The following is a 17,034-nucleotide window of genomic DNA, read 5'->3' as shown; positions in this document are numbered from 1 at the left end:
AACATCTCTCAGCTTCTCTCAGTATCTCTCGGCTTCTCTCAGTATCTCTCAGCGTCTCTCAGTATCTCTCAGGATTATTCTTGTGGTGTCTTCTGTTCGCAGTGTCACTCAGGAGTCGTTTCCAATATCTCTTGATCTCTTGCCATCTCTCAATGATATCTCTCCCACTACCTGTGTTACTACTCCTTCACACCCACTACCTGTGTTACTACTCCTTCACACCCACTACCTGTGTTACCCTCCTTCCACCCACTACCTGTGTTACCCTCCTTTCACCCACTACCTGTGTTACCCTCCTTCCACCCACTACCTGTGTTACCCTCCTTTCACCCACTACCTGTGTTACCCTCCTTTCACCCACTACCTGTGTTACCCTCCTTTCACCCACTACCTGTGTTACCCTCCTTTCACCCACTACCTGTTTCCCTCACACTTTTATATCCAATTGCTTTTGCTTTTATTAGTGTTGATGTCGGGAGTTAAGAGAGACGCAATCTCCAGGCACTCGTGGCGGGGGAAAAATGGTCCTTGTGATGAGGAGTACTGAAGGGCGAATCTCCCTCACTACTTCCATTACCAGGTGTGAGGGGGGGTGAGAGAGGCGTAACCCACAACCAGTAAGACGAGGTGAAAATGGATCTTAGTGTTTAACTTCGTATGGACTAGAATCCCCTGCACTTGTCCTTTGACATTTTAGGGGGGGTGAGAAAGTCGTAACCCACAGAACGTAAGATGATGGTAAAATTGGATCTTTTTGACGGTGTACCGAAAGAAAAGAATCCCATGCTATTATTCTTGTAATCAGCTGACGATTGAGAGAGGCATAACCCACGGGGGGAATGAGAAGAAGGAAAAACACCATTAGGGACTGTTATACCCAAAGGCGAGAATCCAAATATATTTCCTTCTCTGTTTCTTCGGTATCAGCTGAGATTGTTCACTTGCTCTGGGTGTCGTGATTATGAGAGCAACATCTGGCAACCCGTTTCTCTGCCCCAGGTGATATAGAGTCTTTACCACCAATGGTCTTGAGTCACGCTGGGGGAGGTCTTCGTCGTCCGTCAGGTTGTGTTTATCGAGGTCTAACTGCTCTTGGTAGATTCTTCTATGGGTCGTCACTTGCTGCCTCGTGTGTGTGTGTGTGTGTGTGGAGCGTTTTATCTCTCTCTCTCCTCACACACACACACGCACACACACACACACACTGGTCTTAGTAGCTCTGGGTGTCTGAAGTCGTAACTCGGGTTTGTCCTGAACTGGAAGTAATTATTCTCGATCAGGTTAATAACAGCAGTAAGTGTTGTTGTGTTAATATCCTCAAATTTTAACATTTTAACATTTTTAGTTTAGCAAATTTATTCGTTTGTGTGATCAGTTTTTTTTTTCAAGTAGGTCATTATCCGCACAACTCTCTCTTCTGGGTAGTGTGGATGTGGATGGATAGTGTGGATGTACCTTGTGACCTTGTGTGGATAGGTAGTGTAGCTGTATCTTTTGTGGATGTGGATAGGTAGTGTAGATGTATCTTTTGTGGATGTGGATAGGTAGTGTGGATGTGGATGGATAATGTGGATTTGGATGGGTAGTGTGGATGTGGATGGATAATGTGGATGTAACTTATGTTAAAAATGGATAAATATAGGTGGTGTGGATAATTCTTCTGAAGAAAAAAATAATCACAATAAAAATATAAAAATCGAAAAAAAAAATCGTAAACAAATATAAAAAAATCGATTGTAATTTTTTTTCCAACTTTTTTCACCCAAGGATAAAAAAAAATAGGATATCCTGGTCCGGTTCTGATTTCCTTGACTATCCAGAGCCAAATCCTTAAACCTTGAGATATATTTTCACAGGATATTTGGATAACCTAACTCCTCAAGGATCCTGGAAACTCCTTATAGGATGGTTAGGATTATCTTCAAGGATACGAATTTATGCCCAGGACCAACATAATATGGGATCTGCCTGTGTGTGTGTGTGTGTTTGTGTTTGTGTTTGTGTATGTATGTATGTATGTATGTGTGTGTTTATACTGTAGTTTTAGATTTACCTGTATATATATACATTGTGTATTACAGAGCTACAACTGGCCACCAAGCAACACACACACACACACACACACAAACACACACAAACAAACAAACTTGAACACCAAAAAACCCCACCAAACTAACCTCTCCCCCAGATAGCAGAGGCGGGGGGTTCACTACAAGCAGAGTGTCGCCTGAGCCTTGGGTCTCATCACCACAGTGCTTATCAGACCCTGAGAGTAAGGGTCCGCATGATCTCTTATATCGACAACTACCACTCCGCAGGTAAGTCAGTTCTCTACAATGGGGTGGTTAGGGGTTGTGGTGGGGTGGTTAGGGGTTGTGGTGGGGTGGTTAGGGGTTGTGGTGGGTGGTTAGGGGTTGTAGGCGGGTGATTGGGGGTTGTGTGTGGTGGGTGGTTAGGGGTTGTGGTGGGGTGGTTAGGGGTTGTGGTGGGTGGTTAGGGGTTGTAGGCGGGTGATTGGGATTTCTTTCTCAGTGTCTATGCTTTCCAGCCCATTCTCTCTCTCTCTCTCTCTCTCTCTCTCTCTCTCTCTCTCTCTTGTTGGTAGTGTGGTACATTAAGCCGGAGAGAGAGAAAGAGAGCGTGACAGGTGGAGAGAGTAAATGAGAGAGAGAGAGAGAAGATTGCTGCTGCGTGCTTTTAAAGACAGGACAGGAAGGTGTAGGTTATAAAGTTGCCTACAAGAAGGGAGGGAAGGAGAGAGGGACGGAGGGAAGGAAGGTGAAGGGAGGGAAGGAGGGAGGAAGGGAAGGAGAGAGGGAGGGAGGGAAGGAAGGAGGAGGGAGGGAGGGGGGGGAGGAAGGTGAAGAGAGAGGGAGGAGGGAAGGAGGGAGGGAGGGAGGGAAGGTGAAGGAGGGAGGAAGGGAAGGAAGGAGAGAGGGAGGGAAGGAGAGAAGGATTGAAGGAGGGAGGTGTTGAGGAGGACGATGAAGGGACAGAGATAGGGAAGGAAGGAGGATGAAGGAAGGGAGGGAGAGAGAGTGGGACGATTTCAGGTGCTTGGGGAGGAGTGTCTGCCTGCCTGTCTGTCTGTCTGTCTGTATACGTTTATCACTACGTGTATGTGTATATGTATGTTCATGTATGTGTCTATTGAGTATACCGTATATATCCGTATGTATCAGTGTATGTTTGTGATTGCATTGTGTGTACGATTGTATGTTCATGTACTGTATACATATGTTTATATCTGTGTGTGTGTGTACATAAGATCACATGTACGTATATATACCCCAAAATAGATATAAAGGTACATGAATCACACACACACACACACACACCCACCTGGCTTCCCTACTCCAATTAAAACTACGGAACATCTAGGTGAGGGTCAGGTTAAGAGCCACAATGTTAGTTTTATCGATTTAACATTTATCTTGTCCCTGGTCTAACATTTTTAACATTTACTTATCCTATTTAACATTCTCTTGTCCTTTATCTAACATTTTTAACATTCATCTGTCTATTTATTAAACATTTATCTGTCTAATTATTAAACATTTGTCAATTTTTTTTAATATTTAATCCCTTCTTCCTTCTCCTCTTCTTCCTCCTCCAAACTTTCCTCCTCTTCCTTTACTTCTTCCTCTTCTCTTCCTCCTCTTCCTCCTCCTCCTCCTCTTCCTCTTCCAACTATGATAGCAACAAATACAACAACAACAACCATTTAACTTGCTGAATATCCTTAACGATCTAATTATCCTCCACACACACACACACACACACACACACACACACACACATCCCCTACTTCATGTGCGTCTCCAAATCCACCACACACTAATAAATAACATTAACAATCACCCATAAATAACGTGAGCCAATACCTCAATTAATTTAATCTATTACCCAACATTAAATAATTATTTAGCTTAAACTCCTCTAAGATAATTACTGTTTACTATTGTTTGTATGTCTGTAGTGTCTATGTATATTGTTTGTATGTCTGTATTGTTTACGTATATGACTGTTTAATCAATGTAAACTTGTATGGTGATTTTGCCGAACGTCTGTCTGTCTGTCTTAGGTTAGGTTAGATTCGGTTAGACTAAAACTATATGCTCCAATCCCATAAATCAGGTTAGATTAGGTTAGACTAAAACTATATGCTCCAATTCCATAAATCAGGTTAGATTATATTAGGAGCATATTAGAACTGGGGTCATACTAGAATTGGTCACATCAGTACCGAAATATCACCTATCCAATCCCATATTCCCCCAAGCAATAGTAACGAATCCCTAAATAAAATAAATAAATAAAATAAAATAAATAAATAAATGTTGTAAATAAACAAATAAATAAATAAATAAAGTACTGTAAATGTTAAAGAATCCAATCTTCTGTGGGTTCGTTTCCTCCCTAGTATTTGTTTACCAGCGGACAATCTAGCGTATCGAGCTGTTCCTGCTGAGTTAAGCGGTTTTATTAAATGGCTTTGTTTTGAGTTGGTTCACCTGCCGGGGTAAATAATAACACCTTTGAGAAAAGTATTATCTTACTTTGACTATTTTTAATTGGTGTTGGTGTAGTTGTTATTATTATTGTTGTATTATTATTATTATTATTATTATTAGAGTATTATTATTATTATTATTATTATTTTTGTTAAATCCTGGTGGTCAGCTGAAAAAGGCAGACCTGTACCTCGTTAGCTCCCACAGGTGAGAGGTGAGGAAGGTAAGAAGAGAGAGGCAGGGAGAGAGAGAGAGAGAGAGAGAGAGAGTGAGAGAGAGAGAGTGAGTCACGAAGGCTCTGACCACCTGGCAGCCTTTACCTCCCTCTCCAGACTCCCATCACAGAAATAAGATTAGAAGGAAAAAATAATAATAATAATAATAATCGTCGTCGTCTTTATAGAAAATGGAACGTCTTGTGAGAGATTCTTGGAACACACACACACACACACACACACACACACACACACGCACACACACGCGCGCGCGCGTGCATACCTTTCTCTAGACAAATTATTACTTAGGAGATGAAACAAAAGATGTTGATCATATTAACTGTGTGTGTGGCCAGACCATACCAGAAACTCAAGAAATATCGAGATTAAGTTGACAAAAATTCATCCAAGTTTGGCAGAGAAGAGGAAGGGTTAGGATCGTGTGTATCAGACAGATGGTGGAACTTGTACAGTCTCCTGGGGTGTGTGTGTGTGTGTGTGTGTGTGTGTCCTTGAATGTTGAGATAGTCTGAAAGTGTTAATTGTTGGAGAGGAAAGGATGGTTAGGTTAGGTTAGGTTAGGTTAGGTTAAGTTAGGTTAAGTTAAGTTAGGTTAAGTTAAGTTAGATTAGGTTAGGTTAATTTAGGTTAGATTTGGTTAGGTTAGATTATGAATATAAAGAATAAGAATCGAAGGTGTGAAAGTGGGTCCCATAGGCATAACTTACACGATTGAGGGGACTGTTTTGTTTACATCTTGCTACATAGTACACTAAGCCTTCAACACGTTAGAGAAAACATTCGTGGACGGCACTACACTCAAGCGCCTTCATTTCCCCTCACATGTAAAAATACATAACCTGTTTTACATCTGGGTGAAGTGGATATAACCTGTTGGGATCGAACCAGTGACCCTTAGGATGGGAAGCGAGCACTGTATACACTCAGCCACCGCACCTGTATAGAAGAAGTAAAGGGGAAATGTCTTTAAATTGTAGTTCTGTTTCGCCTCTCTCTCTCTCTCTCTCTATCTCTCTCTCTCTCTTCGAGGGGATTTCAGGCGGGATACCATCATGTCTTAGCCGGGCGCTGTATAGGTCTAGGTTAGGTTAGTTTAGTTTAGTTTAGTTTAGTTAAGATTAGATTAAAGTTAGGTTAGTTTAAGGTTAGGTTAGGTTAGGTTAAGTTAAGTTAAGTTAGGTTAGTTTAAGGTTAGGTTAGGTTAAGTTAGGTTAGTTTAAGGTTAGGTTAGATAAAGTAAAGTAAATTCCATACACTTACAACAGATACTCGACAAACTATAACATCCAGCGTTGAAGTGAACATATCTGCTTCTGTTTACAAGAGATCTTTAAAAAAAAACTTTACAATATCATTTACAGGGAAAAGACATCACAACAAGACCTATAAGACCCCCAAGTTGTTTTTCCCAGTACTGTGTCGAGGATGGAGGCGACTGTAGCGGGGTGGATAACTTTATGTGGTCGTCTTCGTCAGTAGAAGTGAATGTGGAGCTGGTGTTGTGGCCCCCGAGTAAAGGGGGAAAAAATGCTCTTAGATTGTTTTTCTTTCTGGGGTGGTGTGGGGGGGGGTGGAGGGTAGAGGAGGAGGATGTGGAGGAAGAGGGGGTGGCGGAAGAGGGGGTGGTAGTGGTTGTGAAGGTGGAAGATGGGGAGTTAGAGAAGGAGGAGGAGGAAGTGGAAGAGTACGAGGGGGTGATAGTGATGAGGGAGAAGAAAGACGAGGAGGAAGGAGAGAAAGGAAGGAAGGAAGTAAGAGCAGGGAAAGAAGCAGGAACAAGACGGTAATCAGATGGTCCTCTAGGTTAGGTTAGGTTAGGTTAGGTTGGTTTCATAATAACTGAGATTCAATTTTTGTTTTGGTAACTGTTTCCAATCTCAGTTGGTGGTCAAGGCTCACCTCCCCTCCTCCTCCTCCCTCTCCCACCCCCTCTCCATCTCTCCCTCTCTCACCCTCCCTTTTTCCCCACTCTCTCCTTTCATTGTTTCTCCCTCTTCTCCTTCCCTCTCTGCCTTCCTACCCTTTTCTCTCCCATTCTCTTTTTCCCTTCTCCCCTCCCTTCCCTCTCCCTCTCCCTCTCTCTTTTTCTTCCCCCCCCCTCCTCCCTCCCTCCCTCCTCCCTCCCTCCCTCCCTCCCTCCCTCCCTCCCTCCCCTCCCTCCCCTCCTCCCTCGGACACCTAGAAAGACCGTCGAGCCAGGACTCCTGTGACGAGTATCAGCATGGGTACCTAAATATCAGGGGAACAAGAGAGCAGGAGGGAGGTGGCAGTGTGAAATGGTGAGGGATGGTGGCTCAGTGGTGGTAGGGGTGAGCCAGTAGTGTGCATTTACATACTAACCTCCATGTTGCACACCAGCCTGACGAGCCGCGACACCCCCCCTCCTGGTGCTTAAACGACCTGTGTCTTCTACCACCCTGCCTGACCGCCCACACACACACAAGTTCATACATACATACATACATACATACACCCTCATCCTATAGTTGTGGTTGGGATTTTATTTGACTGTTTTTAAAATTGTTTGTATGTTTGGATAGAATTGTAGGTCTTTGTTTTTTTTGTTTGTTTTTCCTTTTGTTGGATATGATTGTCTCTGTCTGTCTGTCTGTCTGCCGAGTGGACACAACACTCACTTTATATCCTAAGAGTCCTCTGCTTTACGCCCTCCCTCCCTCCCCATAGTCCACCCAGCTGCGATTAGGTACCTGACGTTACAGTTTAGGAAGTGACGATGGTCGAGTGTAGTGCCTGCCTTATTGTTTCCATAGGCCAGAGAATTTTGTTATAATAAATAGGAGAGGAAGAAGGAGAAGGAAAGAATTATATGAGATCTAGAAGGAGAGGAAGAATAGATAAAAGAGGAGGAAGAGAGTGAAAAAAGCGGGAGGAAACGAAGAGAAAGAATAAGAAATAATGGAATTTGAAGAGAAACCACAAAGAGTTAAATGATAATAATAACAATAATAATAATAAGAACAATAACATCTTACTCTCATACTATCATAAGGGTTACATTACCACCTCATCTCCACCTCTAAATGAACCTAAGCAACAGTGGTATAAGGGCCTTGTGTCCCTCTTGCTCTTAGGGGGTCCCTTATCTGAGCTGCCAAACAACGCTCCCAAACACAATGTAAACAATTATGCAAATTCTTAGTTGTTTGCGATAGTTGTTTTTTGAAAGTTTGTCGTGGTGCGGGAATAACGATATGGTGGTGAGAGGGGGTATATTGATTTGTAGTTCCTGTGTGTTTGTCTGTCTGTCTGTCTGGGAGTTTGTCTGTCTGTCTGTCTGGGAGTTTGTCTGTCTGTCTAGGAGTTTTTCTGTCTGTCTAGGAGTTTTTCTGTCTGTCTGGGAGTTTGTCTGTCTGTCTGGGAGTTTTTCTGTCAGTCTGGGAGTTTTTCTGTCTGTCTGGGAGTTTGTCTGTCTGTCTAGGAGTTTGTCTTTCTGTCTAGGAGTTTGTCTGTCTGTCTGGGAGTTTGTCTGTCTGTCTGGGAGTTTGTCTGTCTGTCTGGGAGTTTGTCTGTCTGTCTGGGAGTTTGTCTGTCTGTCTAGGAGTTTGTCTTTCTGTCTAGGAGTTTGTCTGTCTGTCTGGGAGTTTGTCTGTCTGTCTCGGAGTTTGTCTGTCTGTCTAGGAGTTTGTTTTCTTGTTTGTTTGTCTGTTCTTGTGTAGGTTATGTTTTATTCATCATTTGATCAGACACAAACGCTGCCCGCGAACCGTAGCCATGGCAGCGTTTTGTGAGAATTACTGTAGTCACCTCTGAAAACTGTCTCTTGTCTTCGTTTTCTATATATCCTAAGGGGACTAAAAAAAGGCCACATTACCATGACAACAGTGAGACAGTTTTGACGCGATTTACAACACAAGTTTATAATGAGCAGCTTGTCACATGCTGATCAGCTTTACAAACTTTGATGCAAATCCACAAAACCTGTTCTTTGGGACACACACACACACACACACACACACACTGAAATAGTAATAATAGTAGTAGTAATAACATTGATAATAGTAGTAGTAATAACATTGATAATAATAATGATAATAATAATAATAATAATAATAATAATAATAATAATAAAACACCTAAGACAACCCATTACTCTATACCACAAGCACACATAATACACAACCTATACATACCACTATACAACAACTATACAACTTATACATACAAAACTATACATAATTCATCCCTACCTGGAGAGTCCTGTGAATTAAACCTTTTCAGAATCGTTCGTCTACCTGTCAATAATTTTTCAGGTGTACTGTATGTTGATTAATTAGCGATCATTCGTTTATACTCTCTCTCTCTAACCATATTCCTATTTATGTATCATTCTATCTCGTCTAATTAACTATCTATCTATCCCCATTTATCTATCAATTCCACCCATCTATCGGTTCTTATCTATCTGAGGCAGGAAATTCTCTGGTGTTTGTAGTGAAGGCGGTGGAGTGTTGATGGCGGGCCAGTCGAGGAGTAATGATGTTTGCACTACACTCAGCGCCACCACTGTGAAGCGGCCACCACCCGAACTAACTCATATAAACAAATGACGTGGTGTGTGTGTGTGTGTGTGTGTGTGTGTGTGTGTGTGTGTGTGTGTGTGTGTGTGTGGCCATTTGATGATTTTTCTTGTTATTGTTGTATCTTTGTATTTGTGAGATGAAATATGAATTAAGTTATCTGTATATGAAATAATAATAATAATAATAATAATAATAATAATAATAATAATAATAATAATTTACAGTTTGTTTATAAGTACTGTAGACACACTCGTCTTTTAGTGAATAAAAAGCACAGCGTAGAAGGTATTGCTCGAAGGATTAAAATTCTCGAAATTACCTCAGAGTTTAAGGCAAAAGGTTAGGTTAGGTTAGGTTAGGTTACGTTACGTTGGGTTAGGTTAGGTTAGGTTAAGTGATTATACTCACACACACACTCACACACACACTCACATACACACTCACATAAACACACACACACACACTCACATACACATACACACACACCCTCACTCACATACTCACATACACACACTCCCACATACACACTCACATCACACACACTCACACACTCACATACTCACACACTCACACACACACACACTCACACACACACACACACACACACACACACACGTGGATCAGCACACATCTTTGCTTTATTGACCTTTTCTCTGAGCCAAACATCTTTACTATCCTCACCTGTGTGTGTGTGCGCGCGTGTGTGTGTGCGCGCGTGTGTGTGTGTGTGTGTGTGCGTGTGAGGCTAAGGCGTTAAATCATTTATGAAAGATGATATAAGCCAAACTAACCTAACCTAACGATTTTTTTTTAGATTAAGTTAGATTACGTTAAGTTAAGTTATGTTGGGTAAGGTTACGTTAAGTTATGTTGGGTTAGGTAAGGTTTACATGCGGCATAACGACTTTAATACAATTCTAAAGTTAAATTCGTTTCCCTGTTTCTTTTACCGTCTTTCATATATTTCTACTATAATAAATACCTTTTAATAATCAACTAAACCCAAATTATTATAAATACCAAATGTAGCCATCAATCTTCCCTCTTGTCGATGCATAAATACAAAATCGCAACAAAATTTCTCTCTATCTTACAAGGGGAAAAAAAAGTCTGCAAATTTCCCTGTATCTTATAAGGAGAAAAAAAAGTCTCCAAGTTTCCCTGTATCTTAGAAGGAGAAAAAAAGTCTCCAAATTTCCCTGTATCTTATGAGAGAAAACGGACATTAAACACACATTAAGGGGTAACTCAACAATATGCGCTACCATCTTCTCCTCTCCTCGGGGCTTATCTGTTGTTGTGGAAGTTAGCGCCTCGTTCTTCATTTTTTTTCCCAGACATCAGCTAAAGTTTGGGACACATGTTACTGTTTTTTTAAAGGATATGGACAACGCCTCGGGAACTGGAGGTTGGGGGGTGTGTGTGGGGAGGAGAGATGGGTAGTATACTGTTTGTGGGGAGGTGGTGATGGGTGTGGGGTAAGGGTGGTGTGTGGTGGTGGTGGGGAAATTTGGGGAGTGTGGGAGGAGCAAGTATGGTTAGGTTAAGGGGAGGGAGAGAGAGAGAGAGGGAGGGGGGAGGGAGGTAGTTTGGCTTAGGGATGGATTTGTGTGTGGGCGGATTCTCTCTCTCTCTCTGTCTCTCTCACAAATAATCATCATCTCTCCCCCCCTCTCTCTCTCTCTCTCTCTCTCTCTCTCTCTCTCTCTCTCTCTCTGTCTCTCTGTCTCTCTCTCTCTCTGAAATAATCATCATCTCCCCCCCCCTCTCTCTCTCTCTCTCCTTCTCTCCCCTCCAGGCACCAAGACCACCAGCATCACCCAGCTCGTATACTCCTCCTGGCTCCTGCTGGTGACTGCGGGTATTCTCTTCGTGTAGGATCTCCTTCAGCAGCGTCACTACACACACACATCCCCGTCAGGAGGAATGGAATAACGAATACAAGCAGAAAAATTATATTAGTTTTATGTGTGTGTGTGTGTGTGTGTGTGTGTGTTAATATATTTGTGTGTGTTGTCTGTGTGTGGAAGTGATTACAGATACGCCTTTTGTGTATGTATGTATGTTTGTGTGTTTCTTAATCTATAATATTTTTTCGTGGTGTGTGTGTGTGTGTGTGTGTGTGTGTGTGTGTTAAGTATATTTTTCATTCAGTGTTTGTTTCAGTAATGTGTATGTTTCATAGAAGAATACATACGTGTTTTTTTTTTCATTCAAGTATATTTCATCATTATAATATATGTGTTTTTCAAGTTAGACCAAATATTTTTCAGTATTTATATTTCAGTAACCACTAGTCTAGGTGTTACAGTGTGGTTTGAATGTATGTCAGTATTTTTCACTGGTTGTATAGTTCACTGAAATATGTGTTTTAAAGGAATAATTCACAGAGGCCTAAAGATATGTTTCAATATAATGTATCTTTGTTACATCATATTTTTCAGTATGTGTCACACTGTCATGTATGTATATAAATGTATCATAATGTGTATTTTTATCAAACTCCATAAATTTCAGATGGTGTATTTATGTATGTAAGCATTATGTATGTATGTATATCTAGGTAAGCATTATGTATGTAAGCATTATGTATGTATGTATGTATCCATGAGTATAATTTCTATGTATATTCAAAGAAATATATATATATATATCAAAGCACACTCCATCATCATACACTCCATATGTATTTTACACATATGTATGGCTGACCATGTGTGTCTTTCTCCTCCTCGTGTATTATTCTAAATAGATACATAATTACCACTGTATACATAAATAAGATTCATCAGTATGTATTAATTCTCCATATGTATATTTCTTCATTAATATCTAAAAAAAAAATAATCACATTGTCACATATTTTATCCATTCATATATGTGAGTATAGCTGTATATGTTGGTATATGTAGGTATATGTGTACACGTTTTAACACACACACTGGGTCCAAGGTAAAGGCGTTAGGTGGAGTATTATAGTGTAGGTATAGGGAGCGTTATTCTCTCACTCGTGTTAGACATACCGTGGTAGGTTATAGTGGTCGTAGGTGTGTTTTATGACAGACAATTGTTTAGTAGTAGTAGTGGTGGTATTATTATTATTATTATTATTATTATTATTATTATTATTATTTCTGTTCTTTTTATTGTTGTTGTCGCCAGCCAAGTGAATCTATATGCCACACTTCCCGTTTTCTTTGGGCAGTGAAGGTTATATTTTCAGTTGTTTCTTTGCAATGAATCTCTTATTTATTTTATTCACTGGATCCCATACATTACATTTCCTTCATGTAGTGAGGGCCATACACTCCATTTTCTATGCCTACTTAGATCACATTTCCCGTTTTCTGTCTGTGGTAATAGTTAACATGACAAACACTGGAGGATTTGATCGATTTTATTTTTAAGAACGAAAGATTTAAGGAGACAAAAACAGATATATTATATAGGGTTAGTTTGGATCACCTGAAGATGCTGAAATACTGTAATGATGTACTGTATTCCTGTATGTTGGAGATACAGGGATGGAGGCATACAGGAGGGTGGTGAGTGATAGTGTGTTGTGTATTGTGCTGGATATGAAGCACTGTAAACATCATCATTAGTACCATCATCATCATCATCATCATTATATCCGTTTTTCATTCTCACCGTCTTGGTTATAGCAACTAGTACCACTGCTTCTACCACCACCACCATCACCACCACCACCACCACCATCACCACCACTGTCACCAATATTACTTTTACAAATACTATACAAAAACTACCACAACACACCACCATACACCCATCACACTACACTATCACGCAACTCCCTACCACACACCATACTCCAATACCACACCACACTACCCCCACACCCTACCACAGGAGCCCACCACCACAGGAGCCCACCACCACAGGAGCCCACCACCACAGGAGCCCACCACCACACACCACCACCACCACCACCACCTACCACCACCACCACCTACCACCACCACCACAAGACACAGGTGGGACCAGCCTTCATATTACCTAATTCATTAAGGAAAGACAACCTGTCCCCCCCCCCCCCCAAAGCACCTGGACAGTTTCGAAGCATTTTTCCCTTTTTTCTTCGTTTGTGCGTTTTTTCTTTTCCAACGTTCTCACATCTCCAGTTAGGTTAACACACACACACACACACCACACAAACACACACACACCACACAAACAAACACACACACACCACACAAACACACACACACCACACAAACACACACACACGTTGGTCTTACATCCCAAAGATAATAACACACCTGAGTAATTAACATAAATGCTAAATATAACTTCACTAAGACTCGACTACCTGTTAGGTACGAGAATAACAACTTAAAAAGATTCAGTGAACTTGGGAATGTTATGTGAGTGAGTGAGTGTCATTTAAGCCTTTGAGGACGATGGTTTAACCTTTTGAGGATGAAGGTTTAGCCCTTTGAGGACGATGGTTTAACCTTTTGAGGATGAAGGTTTAGCCCTTTGAGGACGATGGTTTAACTTTTTGAGGATGATACTTTAACCCTTTGATGATGATGGTTTAACCCTCCAGGACGCAAAGGGTTAAACCGCTCGTGAAGTTGACGTTCAGGTTATATCCAGAGATGTGTCGTGATGTGTTGTATTGTGATGTGCTAAGAGAGGAAGGAGGGACCATTCACCTAACTCTGCCAGTACTGATATGACTGATAAGAATTTTTACTTACACGAGAGTTTTTTGTCCAGTGTTACTCTTATTATTATATAAATATCTTGTGAGAAAAAATATATCATAAATTTTAATGTTAAAAGCCAAAAATATTTAAAGCTTTTTTTTGTGTAAATATTTCTTGTGTTGAGAGAAAAAAATAATCTTTGTAATGATTTATATATTGATGTGTTGTATGTTTATATGAAAGAATTTATATATTTAGTGTTTATGTAAAATGTTTGTTGAATGTTGAAGGAGATAAAATAAACATTCATTTTAGTAACTTTTTATAACGATATATGTTGGAATGTTTTTATAAGAATGATTCACTTAGTCGATTTGTCCGAGTGGAACTGTTTCGAATGTTGGAGGGAAACGACTCATTTCATTAACATTTTTATTGAATGTTTAATGGAGAAAATCAACTATATTTACTATATTCTGAATGTTGAATATTTAATTAACTTTCTGTTGCATGTTGAAAAAAAATCGATTTGTTTTTATTGAAAGAAAAATATTCACTTAAGTATTTCGTTAATTAAAGTTAAAATAGACTAAATTAATTACAAGTTTGTTTAATGTCCATAAGAAAAGAATCAATTAAATACCTTTTATTTTTGTATTAACAAGAGATGAATTATACTAACAGGATTTGGATGGGATTATTTTCACCTCACCTGCCTTGTGTCTACGTCTATCGGCGAGTGTATGACGGAGATGAATACTGACACACAATGAATGACAATTGCCTGGTGTAAAAGTGTTCAAACCTCTAAATCTCTTAAAACACGATAGTAAGCCATTTTGAAGTTAGGTTAGGTTGGTGTGGTTAAGTTAAGTTAGGCTAGTGTGGTGCCGTGAACTTGAAGGAAACTGTTTCGAATCTCAAGTTGAACAGACCAGGGGAGTGAACGTGGGAGTCACAACACAGCCTTTGATCTGTAAGAAGCTTCGAGATGGTCTGAATCCTAGTGTGAACCCCTGCCAAGAAAATAACGCCAGTACGAGCACTCAAGAAGACCCTGGCGTACCCTTCAATCCTCCCCAAGTTACTCGCCTATAAAAGCTTCGCCGGACGAACCTTCGCCCATCTTTTACTTACAGTGACGATATTTTATGGCCAAAACATAGAATCCCTTTTCCTCTAGTGGACGGAGATGGCTCATGCTTCACCAAGGAAAGTTCGAAACCAACTCCTGTACCGAACATTTGAGATTGAAGGAAGAGCTTATTTGATTGTGAGATATGAAACGAGAAGTGAATTTAAATAAAAAAAAATATTACTATCACTTGAAAATTTGTGATCACGTTGTGAATTTAGGTTAAGTCAATGATGAAGAAAACAAAAACCTGAATCATTGAAGTGAAAAGTAACAGATTTTTTTTTTTTTTACATATTCTCGGGAAGGTGTAACTCGAGTCATCAGGTTTGGTTCGTTGTGTTTTGACGCGGCAAGTGATGAAGTGGTTACTGTGTTGACGAGAAAAACGTAAAACTTTCCATAAATAATTGGAAAATATATCGTGATTGTTGTTTGTCTACACCTCAGTGCCCAGGTAAGGTCATAAGGTTATAGTAGGTAAATGAAAGGAATAATATGCCTGGGACAACACGTCATATGGTCAGGCAACTTTTCAATGCACATGGTCTACGTCTCTACCCCATCACATTACAGTACATGCCCGCCACGACATTCTCAAAGATTCGTATGTCAAACAAAATTGCCTTAGGGATATAAAAAAATTGCATATTGTAACGAGAGAATATATATCACTAAAACTTCCAAAGCCATTTTTTGTATCATAGCTTAAAGGAGTTCGAGAGGGGGGAGGGGTTTATCGTAAAAGACCGCGTACTAATCTTTGAGAATCGTGGCCATATAGTTGAAATCGCGAGACAACTTTTTTTTTTAATTTTTTTTTGCTGGATTTAGAGATTTAATGTTTATGACAGACGTATAGAAATTATTCTGTTGTGGACGTTATGTAAAGAAAGCCAGATCATATTGTCGCGGTTCTTGTAGGGTATTTTTGAATATATGCCAGATGCTTCATTCCTGCCCTAACATGACTGTAGAATGTCTTAATTAAATATAGACCAAATATTCTTGCCTTTTGTTTACCTCTTCAAGACGTTTTGAATATTTAAAAAAAAATTATCATCAATGTACAATACAGTATATTAGTATTTAACTATTTTTAATTTAATTTATTTTATGTTGAGAAAATGAAACGGGGTGGCCATGGTGATGTGACGTCATGGATGTAAACAGGTTACCAGGTACTTTTATTATTTAATTTATTTTCATTATCATTTGTCTGCTCCCTAATTTGTTTAATGTTTATATTTAGTATATTTAATTAATTTTTATGTTTACCGGTTTAGAAATATGAAATATGTGTTTGTATACATTCACAGTGTCTGACCGAAAGTGTGCTTCATTGTTGTTCAGGAATGGTTCAGTAATTTTACATTTGGTTTTATGAGTGAGAGCGAAATTTCCTTGCAGATTATATGAATTATTAATTGAATGATTTTATACATAAATACAAGTAACAAACAAGAACATACACCGAAACAAGCACTAACACATACAAACGTACACAAACACATATATACCTGTACATACACACACATACACTCGGTCATACAAAAAAGAATTTATCCAGAGAAAAACCAACACATCACACTTTCCAAGTTTCCCGTTACAGAAGTTGCGTCACACACACACACACACACACACACAATACAATACAATCCCTCAGGAATAGCCGCGTGTAATAGTATTCTATAAATACGAATTTATTACCAAGATAAAACTGACTCCGTATTTATTTATTTTACGTAAATATTTCAGAACAAACCAGCGTTCATATATTTGAGATATTATGAAACACGGAAAGGTCGTAAAGTTTATATATTAAGGGGAGAGATATTTTATAGGTACCATCGCTGAAGAGGGAGGAGAATCTCTTTATGGTCGCTCGTAAACTGTTTCCTTCCCTGTCTCTACTATCATAAAAGACCCACT

General features: G+C 39.7%; 1 long non-coding RNA gene across 1 annotated transcript in view; it reads left to right on the top strand.

The window, feature by feature from the left end:
* LOC121875078 overlaps nt 1-11,311 on the top strand; it is an 18,842-nt gene extending 7,531 nt beyond the window's left edge. Inside the window, exons 3-4 of the long non-coding RNA XR_006090550.1 lie at nt 2,189-2,318; nt 11,090-11,311. This is a non-coding gene — a long non-coding RNA (uncharacterized LOC121875078). The remainder of the gene's footprint in view (nt 1-2,188; nt 2,319-11,089) is intronic.
* Nucleotides 11,312-17,034: the final 5,723 nt, after the last annotated feature.

This window comes from Homarus americanus, unplaced genomic scaffold (genome assembly GCF_018991925.1).
Source record: "Homarus americanus isolate GMGI-L3 unplaced genomic scaffold, GMGI_Hamer_2.0 scaffold51859, whole genome shotgun sequence".
Classification (NCBI taxonomy): domain Eukaryota; kingdom Metazoa; phylum Arthropoda; class Malacostraca; order Decapoda; family Nephropidae; genus Homarus; species Homarus americanus.
This window is presented reverse-complemented; position numbering and strand designations above follow the sequence as displayed.